This window comes from Nicotiana tabacum, chromosome 12 (assembly GCF_000715075.1).
Source record: "Nicotiana tabacum cultivar K326 chromosome 12, ASM71507v2, whole genome shotgun sequence".
Taxonomy (NCBI): Eukaryota; Viridiplantae; Streptophyta; class Magnoliopsida; order Solanales; family Solanaceae; genus Nicotiana; species Nicotiana tabacum.
The window spans coordinates 59,914,527-59,924,918 of NC_134091.1; positions in this window are offsets into that span (position 1 = coordinate 59,914,527).

The window sequence follows — 10,392 nt, forward strand, 5'->3', positions numbered from 1 at the left end:
CTAAGACGGGCAAGTTTAGAAGAGAAATCCATAACTTCTATCAGAACAAGATTGAAACTGTGTTTGAAGCTTGGGAAAGTTTTAAGGAGATAGTGCGAAAGTGTCAACATAGCGGAATTGAACTCTAGATGCAACTCCAGGACTTTTGGCATGGATTGACACCAGCCTCATGCAGAACATTGAGAAATGCAGCTGGAGGCTCGTTGTGAAAAAGACTCCATAGGAGATAGTCACAATTCTAGATGAGTTATCTGAGGATGCAAATCAGTGGCCCTCTAAAATTGCTGAAAGAAAAAGATCAATTGGTGTTCACCAAGTTGACGCTAACACATCTGTACAGGTACAACTTGATGCCATGGACAAGGAAATAAGGAAGCTGACCTTAGCCTCGATACACAGTGAGCCCCATGCAGCGTGTGATATATGTGGAAGAGGACACCATACACATGATTGTCAGGCCTCAACTGAGAAAGTAAATGATGTTGGGAATTATAACTTCAATGCAATGGGTCAGAAGCACCCCGGGTTTTCATGGATTTCACTTGGGGTTACGGCAAACGCATGGCAACAAAACAATCCCAGATTTCAAGGACAAGGAGCTCCTTGTTTTGTGAATCAGCCGAGGCCGCAGTTCCAGCCTCAACATTCCACTCATCCTGGGCTAGAAGATCTAATGAAGTCCTTCATTATCAAGACAGATGAGAGATTAGATGCTCATGGTTCAGCTATCAAAGAACTTGGCACTGGTTTGCGAAATTTGGAGAAGCAAGTGGGGCAAATTGCAACTATATTATCTGAGAGAATCCCAGGTACTCTACCAGCTTACACTGAGAGAAATCCCAAAAAACGGTGAATGTTGTGACCTTGAGAAGTGGGCAAGTGTTGTAACATCCCGCCCCTGTCCAACAAGAGAGTGTACCTGAAAAAGAAGTTGAGGAGGAGCTGAAAAATGAAGTTGATAAGAAGAAGAAGAAAAGCAATAAATGAGCTGAGAAAAAGGAGGAAACTTCAAGAAGGGGGGAATCTAATAAGAGCATACTCGCTCTACCCTTTCCCCAAAAGTTATATAGAGAAAAGCTGGACAAGCAGTTTGAGAAATTTCTAGGGATGCTGAGGCAGGTTAATGTAAACTTGCCATTCATAGAAGTGCTCTCAAAAATGCCAGCTTATGCCAAATTCTTGAATGAGATCCTTACAAAGAAGAGGAAGATAGAATAGACCTCAGTGGTCAAGCTCACAGAGCATTGCAGAGCAATCTTGCAAAATAAACTCCCATAAAAGTGTGAAGATCCGGAGAGTTTTACTATACCTTGCTTGTTAGGCACTCTTAATTTTGATAAATTGTTATGTGATTCTGGTGACTCAATTAATTTAATGCCTTTGTCTATTTACAGGAAGCTGGAGAATGAGATTGGAGAGATAAGGTTTGCACTAATATCCTTTTAGTTGGCCGACCAAACAACTTTGATACCTGAGGGGATAGTTGAAGATGTCTTAGTTCGGGTAGATAAGTTTGTATTTCCTATAGATTTCATTGTGGTGAAGATGGAGGAGAACAAAGAGGTCCCCCTTATCTTAGGAAGACCATTCTTAGCGACGGGCAGAGAAATCTCAGACATGCATGATAGAAAGCTCATGCTTAGAGCAGGTGAGTAGACGGTGACTTTCGAGATGAATGTGGAGATGGAGGTGAGAAAGGAGAAACCAGCTGCAAGTGTAGAGTGGACAGTAAAAAGCTTGAAAGAGAAGGTCCCAGTGATTGAGAAAGACAAGTGTGGGGTGTACCCCAAGAAGGCTGAGAAGAAGTTATCCGGATGGATGTGTGCACTAGTTCGGGCATGCAGAATGGAGCCCAACTTTGACTCAGACCCCGACTAGAGATTCAGGAAAGTTTCCTCTACCTTATGCTTTTTAATTGTATGTTATGGGGATATGCCACAACTTAAAGTGTGGGGTAGGGGATATATTTGTATGTATATTATATGTATATTAATTTGGTTAGTTGTAGTAGTTTGATAGAAAAAAATTGGAAAACCATAAAAAATTTAAAATTTTTGATTTTTCCCGACGATGGATATCATTCGACAGATTTCTTGAGGGATTAAAGTTGAAAGAAAAAAGACAAAAAGATTTTATTTTGTTATGTAGTGTATTAATCCCCGCCTTGAGAATAGTGAGTGCTTTAGTTGTGACGCTTAGACTCAGTTTGTGAGCCTTTAATCATGTTTCTTTGGCAACTACATTACAAGCATTACCCATTTGTTTGAATTGACCATCTATTTGAACTCTGTACCTCTCATGAGCACTTGAAATTGTTATGAACTTTATAAAAAATTGAAGTGTGGGGTGATTGGATTGGTTTTTGAGTGGAGCAAATAAAATAAGGAGAAAGGTGCACTGTTTTGAAAAAGTAAGAGCCACTTAAATTGAAAAGGAAAAAAATATATACATAGTGTATTGTTGTGAAAATTATTCATTGATAAGTAGTAGCTCTTGATGTATTTGTGCTTAAAGAAGTGGAGAGTTAATGTATATTGATATGAAGGTGGAGTATTGGTTTGACATAAGTGTGGGGTTTTGAATGAAATATATGTATTAAAGTGCTTCGGGAGGTATAGTCACTCTTATATCTAAATTTATCCTACCCGTCCCGCAGCCTACATTACAACTAATTAAAGTCATACTTGATCCTTGACTGAATGAGCTCGAATTAGTAGAGTAGTATACTACGAGCAAGCCTATAGTGCATCTTTTATGGCATATGAATATTGTTTCTAAGAGTGAGTGAATTCTTTCTATCTTGAGTTCCTAATTGTTCTTAATTTCTATGGTGTGTGGAACTACTCTCTTTTGTTATGAGGGCATGTGATTCATGAAGGAAAGGTAATGTTGTTGACCTATGTGTTAGAGTAAGTGAGCGAGTTATAAATAATGCGTGGTACTTTAGAGTCAAATCTTGAGGCTAGGATGTTACACTATTGTGCTTAGTCTATTTTAAATATTCTTGGTATGATGAGTTATGAGAATTATTAAAAAGGTCGTGTCATTATAAAGTGTAGTTTGATTGCTCGAGGACGAACAATGGTTTAAGTGTGGGATGTTTATGGTAGGCTATAATTGTGTGCTTTAGTTGTTTGTCGCACTCTAATTTACTGCACTTTAATTGAGTTTGAGCCTTAATTACTAGTGTTTTGCACTAATTATATATTTAATGCCTTGTAGGAGTGATTCCGAGCTATGTAGATATTATGGGATGAATTCACGCTATTTTGAAGCTTTGAAGTCTGAGTAAAAGCCCAAGGATTAAGTTGGAATCGAGTTCGGGGATCAACGGACACTAGTGCATTCAAAATGAGAAACGAAGAATCGAGCAGGACGTCACCCAGGTGAGCGACCACGCACTGGGCGCGCATAGGAGGCAGAACACTACGCAAAGTGCGCGGCCTAATGCGCGAGCACACTCCCAGGTGTGCGGCCGCGCACGTCCTATCCGGGAAAAGTCCTACTTCGTGAAGGAGAAGGTGTGTTTGTTTGGGTGTGTTAGTTCATCCTGTGAGGTTGAGATTTAATCGAGAGAGGAGTTTCCACTAAACGTTTGAACTAATAATTGAGTGAATTCGAGAGACTCACTTGAACCTTATAAGTGAATCAACTAGAGTTAAATCCCAGACAAGTATTTTGCACCTATCCAATCAACCCCTATTTTCTCCCATTGATATCTTCTTTGCTTACTCTTGTCATGATTGTCATTAGCCAATAGTTTAGACTTTTAGTTAATTATAGTTTTTAATCACACAAATCTCAACTGTTGATCATCTTGGATAGAGGCCAAGCTATAAACTACGAAAATATTGTTTAACTCCAATCCTCGTGGATACAATATTTTATTATATTATATTCGACTAGCGAGGATATTTAAGGGTGTGTTTTGCGCTCGTCACACATTTCCCAATTTAGCACTAGAATTATCTCTATGCATCTTCTTAACACTTATTTCAAATCCCCAAGGCAATCATCAAATGAATTCCCCACCACTGAGAAATAGTCCATGAAAATCTCCATAATGTCCTCAACCATGTCAGTAAAGATGGCCATCATACACCTCTAGAATGTGGCAGGTGCAGTGCATAGGCAAACGACATTTTCTGAAAGGCATAAATGCCATACGGACAGGTGAACTATGTTTTCTCTCTATCCTCAGGGGAAATGGAAATCTAGTTATACCTCGAGTATCCATATGAGAAGTAAAAGTAGAACCTCCCTACCAATCTATCTAACATTTTATTAATGAACGACAAGGGAAAATGGTCATTTTGAGTGCCTTTATTGAATTTCCTATAGTCCATACCGATTCGACAACCTGTGACTATCTAGTTGAGATCAACTCATTGTTCTCATTTTGTACCACAACCATCCCACCTTTTTCAGAACACTTTGAACTGGGCTAACCCAATTGTTGTTTGAGATTGGATAAGATGATTTCTGCATCTAATCATTTGATCACCTCTTTTTTTACCACTTATTTTATATTCAGGTTCAGGCTTCTTTGATGTTCCCTGGAAGGTTTGTGCTTATCGTCCCGTAGAACTTTATGCATGCAAAAGACTGGGCTAATACTTTTTATGTCTATCATGGTCCAACCAATTATAGTCTTGCACTCCCTCAATACCTACAAAAGTTGTTCCACCTGCACATCTAACAAACAAGATAAGATAATAACATGTAAAGTAGAGTTGGGTCCCAAGAAAGCATACCTAAGATAAGTCAGGAGCGGTTTGAGCTCCAACTATGGTGGTTCCTAAATCGATGGATTAACCATAGGGGTTCTTCTTTTCTCTAATTATAAGGGTGTGAATTGTGGCCTTCCCAAAATTATGGGAATTTTCTCGTCAACCCGGCAGTCCAGAATGACAAAATCTGCCAAAAACCCAAACTTTCCAACCTGCACAAGTACATCATCAAGTATACATGATGGCCTCTTCACCGTTCGGTCGGCTAGCTGTAGTAACATGAATGTGGGTCTCGCTCTTCCAATTCCTAACCTTTTATAGATAGCTAAGGGCATCAAGTTTATGCTTGCCCCCAAATCACATAATGCTTTAGCAAACGCATAGTTGTCTATGGTGCATGAATTGTGAAACTCCCAAGATTAGAGAGCTTCTTAGCCACAAGCCTTGTAACCATAACACTAAAAGTCTGAGTCAATGTCACAATGGCCAGGTCTTAAAAGTCGAACTTGGGAGACATCAACTCCTTCATCATTTGACCATATCCTGACATCTCTCTCAATGTATCTATTAGTGGAATTTTTACATGAATCTGCTTTAACATCTCAATAACCCTTTCTTACTGGTCATCTTTATGGTATTTAGCCAACCTCTGCGGAAAGGGTGCTAGAGGTCTCTTCTTTTTTTTGGCTTGAGTCAATTCCTGCTCAGGCGCCTTTTCTCATGCCTTCTCTTGCACGTGCTCAGTTTCTTTTTGCAACCACATTTTCTTTGATTGTTTCCTCTTTAGCCTGTTGCATTGTTACCTCAGTTAATTCAGTTGGCTCGTCCACCTTCTCGCGCCTCATTTTCTCGCGAAAGCAGGTTTCGACATTTGACAACTCTTTTAAAGGGTATTAAAAAGAGAGGAGTCACCACCTAATATTTTTTAAGGTGCGTTAGGGAACCTATTTGCAAATAACTCTTGTTAAACTAGTATGTGTCACCAAATGTAACGACTCAACCGGTCGTTTTGTGTATTTTAGCCTTGTTTCTCCTATTTGATGAATTACATATGTGTATTTGTGATTGTGGGACTTGGGGGGGAGGGGTTGGTTTAGCTTCGGGGAAGTTTTGGATTGAATTGGGACATTTAGTCTCAAGGTTGGGTGCTTAAGTTGAAAGAGTTGACCGTAGTTTGACTTTTGTGTAGACGACACTGGAATAGTATTTTGATGGTTCCAATAGGTCCGTATGGTGATTTTGGACCTCGACATATGTCCGGATTTAGATTTGGGGTCCGTAGGTTGATTTGGTACTTTTTGGCAAAAATTGAAAAGCTGAAGGTTTGGAAGGTTCATAGGTTTGACCGAGAGTTAACTTTGATGATATCGGGTTCGGATTGTGGTTCTGGGAGTTGGAATAGGTCTGTTGTGTCATTTTCTTGTATGCAAAATTTGAGATCAATCCGAGTTGATTTGATATGGTTCGGCATGAGTTTTGGAAGTTGGAGGTTCATTAGTTCATTAGGCTTGAATTGAGGTCTGATTCGTAGTTTTGATATTGTTTGGTGTGATTCGAGGCCTCGAGTAGGTCTGTTTTATGTTTTGGGATTAGTTGGCATGATTGGATAGGGTCTTGGGTGCCCCGGGTGTGTTTCGGATTGATTTCGGATCATTTTGAGTTTTGTTGACAATGCTGAAGTTTGGCTGAGTTTGATGCTTTCGCACTTGCGGAAGTCTGATCGCAGCTGCGACGCCACAGATACGGTCCTAAGAGCGTAAATGCGAGAGTGGGATGGAGGAGCTATGTCAGCAGATGCGAAAGGCTTGGCGCAGAAGCGAGACCGCACATGCGATAGGAGATCGCAGAAGTGGGTACGCAGCTGCGCGGGGGAGACCGCAGAAGCGGGAGGTCGGGACTTAAGTGAGGACTGCAGATGCGGGCCTTTGATCGCAAAAGTGGAGCCGCCGATGCGGCAGACTATTTTCAAATGCGGAATTGCTGGGCAGACTTTATATTTTGAAGGGTTTGGTCATTTTTCGTTATTTGGAGTTTTGGAGCTCGGTTGGAGGCAATGTTTGGGATAATTATCACTACAATTGAAGAGGTAAGTGAAGTTTACCTAATTTTGATGTTAGATATTGATTACACATGGATTATTGCACATAGTTTATGCGAATTAAAGGTGAAATTTGGGAATTTTTTACTATGGTTTTGGAGAGTGAAAATTGATGATTTGAGTGCCGATTTGAGGTTGGTTTTAGATGAAACACATATATTTGGACTCTTATCGGAATGGGTGTTCGGAATTTGTAAGTTTATACGGGTTCCGGGTTGCAAGTCCGAGTGACTTTTTGGGTTGACTATACAAATTTGAATCAAGATCTTAGATTTATGGTTTGGGGTTGTTTGTTATGGCTTTTATTGATGATATCAAGTTGTTTTTGCTAGATTCGAGTCGCTCGGAGGTCGATTTGCGTGCGAAGGACTTTTTGGAGTATTGATTCACACATTTTGAGGTAAGTAACATATCTAAACTTGGTTTGAGGGTAATTATCTCTGTGAACTTTGATACTTGAGATGTGTTGGGGTGACGCATGTGCTAGGTGATGGGTGTATGTGCGTACACCGGAGTATTCCTGATCCGTGTGAACTTTAGGCTACTATAAGAGTTGGGTTCTTTCATGCCTCGTTATACCCATATTTTCTCTACTTGTATGATCATTTGAGCTATGATTCGTGTTAGAAATCATGTCTATGCTCTGTATTTATTTGTTTGAGACATGATAGGGCTATTCTTACTGTTTTGAGTTGTTTGCCTTAATTGTAGTCATATTCTCAGTCATAATTCTTCATCGGCATGTTATATCTTAGTCTCTGTACATTATTTATTTGTCATATCACATGTGGTTGTTGCTTTCTATATGTGATACTCTATGGAATGAGTTCTATGATATGTGAGCCATTGAGACTTGAGCGGTTGATGTCTGATGTGGGCCATAGAGTCGTGATATAAGTTATATTGGATCGGGTTGCACGCCGCAACAGATTGATATTTGGATCGGGTTGCACGCTGCAACATATTGATATTTGGATCGGGATGAACGCCGCAACGATTATATTGATTATTGATTAACGCTTGGGCAAGGATCCGCCTCTCCGGAGTCTGATCTCAAGTGAGCGCTGGCATAGAGTTATACATGTGCTTTGGTGAAGGGCATTTGTGCCAGGCACTTGTATAGTGCTGAGTGTGGTTGTGTGTGAGATGGTGAGGGGCACTTGAGCCAGGCACCGTGAGTGTGCTGAGAGTGAGTGTACTTGATGATTTCACCATGATGTTACTGACTTTACATGTATATTTGACATGTAGGCATAGAGATGTATTTTTCTCATGCTAGCTGGTAAACGAAATGTCTTATCTGTTGTTGAAAGTTTGTAAAATCACGGTTTCCTTAATAAACTCGCATTTTGAGAAATTTCGATGAAAGATGGCTTTGACTGTTATACTTGGAAAGAATGTCTAATTTTTCGTAATTGTAAACGAGCAAAATATGATATCTTTTGAGTTATTTACTTTTACTGTCTTCACTATATTATGAGTTGTTGTTGATTATTGGTGCTGGATACTGACTTTCTTCTGAGCTCGTCACTACTTTCAGCCCGAGGTTATGTTTATTACTTATTGAATACATGGGGTTAGTTGTACTCGTACTCACTTTGCATGTTATGTGCAGATCCAGGTACTTCGGGGCTAGAGGTTTGCACCGATTTCAGCTTGTGGAGACTACGAGGTAGATGTTATGTCGTTCGCAGACCTTGAGAGCTTCTACGAGTGTGGAGAGTTGGGACATGTGAGGAATTATTGCCCATGTTTCCTCGGAGGTCCCGTGTAGTAGGGAGGCCAGACTATGACTCCCGCACCAGTTTCTACACCACCCATTGATCAGTCAGCTCGGGGTGGAGGTCATAAGGGACGAGGTCGCCCTAGAGGGTAGATGAGTTTAATGATGAAATAGGGTACACTAGTAGCCTACTTTTTACTAGTAGGGTGGCTGAAAGGACCATTTTCCTCCTTGCTTCTGCCCTATTAGGTTTCAGGTTGTCCTTTCACCTTTTGGATAGCCCTTGGGCAGTAATTTGGTACACAAAGTCAGTCTTTTTGGACACACTTTTGGTGAACCAAAATTTGTCCAAAAAAAAAATTGGATTTCTTTGCCTACTTAAGGGTTGTTCTTTCCTCACTTTACACACACACTCTATTACACTTAGAAGACATCTTTCACTCTGAGTTGAATACACATCTTTACATACTCTAAAAAAAACACATCTGAGAGATAGAAACATGAGCTGAAAAATATAAAAAGAAGCTGAACTTGAGAGCTTTTTTTTTCGTTGAGTGATAAACTGAGAACAAAAACTCTTTGAAACTTTCTTGTTCTTTGAAACTAGTATGGGTTTGTTTGGAGTTCTTTACCGGGCCGATTTGCTATTGTTTCGTCGTTGTTTCTGCTGTCTTTGTTGCTGAGTTTCTGCTCGTTCACTGTTGAATTTCATTTTGTTGCAAATCAGGTAACTCTTAAACCTTTGTATTGCAGATTCTTGATGACAATGAAAAAGATTTGAACTCGTTTGATTGGTGGAACATGTAATATCTGATTTTGTTCAAAGATAATTGTTACATCAGTGTTATAGCATGTAAATCTGTAGTATTTACCTATAGCTTTCATTTTTCTTTACAAAACAATACTTTGTTAGTGTTATTTAGTTGTTAAAGGTCCATTTCTTTTGTTTGCTTCATTTTTGTTAAGCTTAGTGAATGTTCCATCACCTATTTGTTCTTCTATCATATTATGTTTTCTTTAATTTATGTTTTCTCTGTTTGTTTATCTATTTTCATTATTTGTTACGTACTTTGAGTTGGATAATAGATTAGATGAAATTTTTAGTGTCTTGTGGCTCTATTGATAAGTGGTGAAAGGATTAATTTTGAAGTAAGGAAAGGTTCTGTATTAAGCTAAAAGTCAAGTAGATTCTTGGGTTAAGTTTGGTACAGTGGTTAATTTTTGTCCTGCGCCATTTCATCTCATGATTCGTTGTATTTATATTACAAATAAGCTGAGAGTTTTATCACTGTTATTTGCTCGCTGGGTTACTTTTAGGCTAACTGGACTGTAGTATTTATTTATTAGTAGTAATTAAATTAGTAGTAGGATTTTGGAATTAATGAGCCATGAGGTATCATGTAAAAGATAAAGTAATTGGGCCAAATAAATTAAGTCCAGGTCTGAAGCATTGAAGCATGCTAGCTAGCCAGTTATTCTTTTTTAAAATAACCATGTGGGCCAAATAAAATCCGAATTTCTGCCAGCCCAATTCCAACAAAGCTGGCTGGTTCATTATTTTTAAATATAGCAGGCCCATACTTTCAATAAAGATGGTCAATTTCCTTTAATAACCAGCAATTAGCCCAATGACTATTTAATTTCAAAAGGGGCCAATAGCCAAGTACCAAATAATTTAGCCCAATGGCCATATGATAAATAAAACGGGCCAGCTTTTCCAATACAAGTGAGTTGGCCCATCATTGATTCTCCATATTTTTTTTTATAATAAAATCCAAAAACAAAAATTAGTTTATTGTTTAACTAATTTAATAATTTAATTAGTTTAACGCTAGGCAACT